The sequence below is a fragment of the Rhinolophus ferrumequinum genome, chromosome 21 (assembly GCF_004115265.2).
Source record: "Rhinolophus ferrumequinum isolate MPI-CBG mRhiFer1 chromosome 21, mRhiFer1_v1.p, whole genome shotgun sequence".
Taxonomy (NCBI): Eukaryota; Metazoa; Chordata; class Mammalia; order Chiroptera; family Rhinolophidae; genus Rhinolophus; species Rhinolophus ferrumequinum.
In genome coordinates, this window is record NC_046304.1 from 38,737,388 (window position 1) to 38,741,221 (window position 3,834).

General features: G+C 53.7%; 1 non-coding gene across 1 annotated transcript; it reads right to left on the reverse strand.

The window, feature by feature from the left end:
• Window positions 1–964: 964 nt before the first annotated feature.
• LOC117014151 (U2 spliceosomal RNA) lies at window positions 965–1,155 on the reverse strand. The gene has a single exon (XR_004421454.1). It is a non-coding gene; the product is annotated as a U2 spliceosomal RNA (small nuclear RNA).
• Window positions 1,156–3,834: the final 2,679 nt, after the last annotated feature.

Sequence of the window (3,834 nt, forward strand, 5' to 3'; positions counted from 1 at the left end):
GTACATGAAACTGACTTCCTGGGCCACCTTTTCTCCACCCTGGTTGAGGCAGTGAATTTCCAGATGATCCTCATGTGTTCTGGGGGCCAGTCAGTACAAGGAGACAATGGGGAGTAGAGACTGAAGATAAGAGACTCGAGCTCGTATTTTTGTTCTGTTTTGAGGACGGTGTGAGGAGGGTCTGGAAGTAGCAATAGGGGACAAGGACACGCACTCCCTTTGCGGTTCCTGCAGGATGAGGTGTGTGGGAGAGGTACCCTCCCCGCGCCCCCGAAGGCTGTAGGGAAACGATGTCCTCTGGAGAGAGACTCAGGTTTGAGAAACAACGGGAAGAGCATTTAGAGAGGAGGCAGGAAAAAGGGAATTCTTGGAAGATGGACAGGTGTTTTGGAGTTGGGGAGAAATGATATAAAAGACCGAAAAGGGTGATGTTTAGAATCTTACGGGGATAGAAGGCATGGAGAAATGACACTTTGATCTTTCTGTGGTGACTGCAGGGAATGATTAAAGGCCACGAGATAGGTTCCCGTGAACTCTTCCTGATGGCTGGGTCCTTCTACCAGTCACTTACCATAGTTTTCTCCCCCCATCTCATAGGCTTAACCTAGTGACTGACGATAGAAGAAATTTGAAGAGCTGAGTGAGAAGGCTTTCCAGGGCGGGCGGTCTATTTTCTGTCGAACAAAATCACTCTCCGTGAACGCTATTAAAACCTGCTACAGTTTATAAACTCAGACCTTGGAAAGCTCTGATGCCGAAAACACACTCGCTCATCCGCTGCCTCTTACCCCATCGTCGCAGGCAAAGATGAAGTTGAAACAGGAAACCATCCGTTTAGAACGCAGAGCGGAGTTCAAGAAGTACGGTAGGACAGACTCAGAACTATGCTAAGAAGTACCCCAGACGCAAACACAGCGAAGAAACGAAGCTTGTATCTTCCGTTAAAACCTCTGTTATTCCCCCGAGGGGGTGCACCGTTCCCGGAAGTACTGCAATACCGGGTCGATGCGCGGAGTGGACGGAGCAAGCTCCTATTCCATCTCCCAGCTCCAAAAATCCATTTAATATATTGTCCTCGGATAGAGGACGTATCAGATATTAAACTGATAAGAACAGATACTACACTTGATCTTAGCCAAAAGGCCGAGAAGCGATGCCGGTCGCTCGTCCCTCGCCCGTCACCCTCCTCCTGTCGCGCACATTCCACCTACGGTGACCCAGGTCACCGGCAGCCGAGGTCTCACTTCCTTTGCTTCTTTGGAAGTACTGTACTATGGGAGTCACTAAGCAGCAGGCTGCGGTGCCGATTTGGTTTGGTTTTATTCTCTGTATCTTAAGAGAGAAATCGTGTTGTCGGTCGTTGCACCGGCGTTCTCGGGTGAAACGCCATTTCTTGTTTGCATAGCCCGCCCTTTCCCGCCCGAGGAGGCGTGGCTACGGCGGGCGGACTGCCCCCCTCGGGACGGCCTCCGCGCGCCGACAGGGAACCCCGGGCTGGGGGCGGGGGTCGAGCTCCTCTTTTGAGCAAACGGAGAGAAAGGACAGAACCGAAGGGGACTGGGGCTCGGCGGCCAGAGGGGCCTGTACGAACGGGCCGAGACGCAGTCACTAGAAACGCCCAGAAAGACGAGCCTCTTATGTGTCCGAAGAGGGGTTCGTGCGGAGTCGGGGGAGCGCCAGGTCTGGACCCGGGCTGATGGCAGCCAGTGGGGAGGGGTGAGGAGGCGTGTCACACGGGGAGGCCCGGGCAGGGCAGCTGAAGGGCTTCTCTGAGATTCCGGCATCCGCGTCTCTCGGCGCTTCTGTGAGTGAACCAAATCCCGGGCTCCGCACGTCAGGCTCCCTCCGCCTGCGACGCCGTTTCCCTTCACCTCTTCCTCACCTATGTGTTTCATCGCGCCCGGTGATTCACTTCGAGTCCACCACTCACCACCCCGTGGGGCAATCTTTTATCTCCCCCCAAGGACATCGGAGATCGTTGAGGGCGGTCACCTCCCCAGTGCTTATGTCTGGAGTCTGGATCCCAGCACGAGCCCAGTGCCCTGCACGTAGTAGGCGCTCAGTAAACGTTTGAGTGAATAAACGATGCCCAGGTCAGACTGATTCAGAGAAGCAGCAGTCAGGAGGCCACTGGCCGGAACTCCATACGTGGAGGGGGGCGGGGAAGGGCAAGATCTGGCCAAGGGTGGCAGGACACCAGACAGGAGAGTTTCTTACCGGACCAAAGTCTCACGCTTCCGAAGGCCAAAACTCAAAACGTCAGAGTTTGGAGTCACGAAAGGTTTATTGACGGAGAAGGCGCCAACTGAGAAGATGGGAGACCTAATGGTGTCTCAAATCCATCTTAAGCCGACCTATAAGATTAAGTAATAGCTACGCTGAGATACCATTTTCCCATCCCTCGTCCCCGGACGGACCCACACACTCCTTGTAATCCTCACCACCCGGCGGGCTGCAGAACTTTCGGGTGGGAGGGGGGGGACACACGATTCAGTCCATGACACCTACTGAACTAGAATCTGCATTTTATGAGGTCCACAGGGGATTGTGTGCACCTTTAAGACTGAGAAGCAATCTTCGGAAAAGACATGGCGGGTGGGTGGTCAATTTGTACATGACACTTTGTATATTGTCGGAGGAAGATATTCCACGTTAAACTGGCTTCCTGGGCCGATGTGTTTTTTTTGTGATCGGTTGTGTGGGGACGGAGTCCCAGAGAGCAGTTTCCAGGCTCTCCGCCTCCCGTGGAGAGGGGCTGGCTCGGTTACTGGACGGCCATCAGCTGTAACCAGTTAGCAAAGTTGGTTCGTGGGCAGAGAAGCGGACAGCGGATTGCAGCTAGCAAGTGGGTTGGTTGGCAGAGAAGCCGGGGGCGGATTGCGGATCGTGTGGCTCCTGCTTCCTGTGTCTCCAGCCCAGCCGCCAGCGGGAATGTGGTGGTATGACTCCCCTATCTATGGCTCCCTTGGTGTTCCTTTTTGGCCTCACCATATCCTGCGTTCTGGTGCGCCGAGCGGGACTAGAGTCCCTGCGTGACAGGTTGAGAGAAACTAATATCATCATCGTAAAAACTACCAGGCGTAGAGGACTTGTATATGCCCAGCCCTCTGCTGCGTACTTCACTTCTTTTACCCTATTTGATCCTCACGGTAACCCTATTAGAGAAGTAGTATCGTCCGATTTTACAGGTGAAGAGGTTGAGGCTGGGAAAGGTAAGTAATGTGCCCAAGGGCTCACTGGGAGACGTTACAGACAGGATTGGAACTCATCTTCCCAGCCAGTGGTCCTCAGAGAGTAGTTCCCGGGCCGGTGGCATCGGTGTCACCCGAGAACTTGTTAGAAATGCACGGTCTCCGCCACCCGTGACTGACTGAATGACAAATCCTGGAAGTGGGGCCCAGCAATCGGTGTTTTATCAAGTCCTGCAGGTGATTCGGAGGTGCTGGCGAATTTGAGAACCACTATTCGAAGCTCTACGCCCTTGTCAATCAATGTATGCGAGGCAACACTGGTGACTTGTCTGGGAAACCTCCTCTCCCACAAAAAAAAAGAGACTGAACCAAACAGGTAAGGGCACCGGCGATTGGCCCCTGTTGTGAAAGCCCGTCGGCTTGGATGACTGGCCAGTCATCCTATGTGTGCCCTTCAGAGCCTGGGCCTGGCTCTCCCCCTGCTTCACCTCTCTGCCTCTCTCTAATTTGGTTGTTCCTCCTCCCTCGCCATTGCCCCCCCCCCCGACATTGTCATGTCACCCTTTTGGGGTTCAATTTTTGTTTTTGAGCTAAATTTTTGTTTTTCATTTTATGAGTTGTTAGGGAGTGGGAGGCTCCAAGA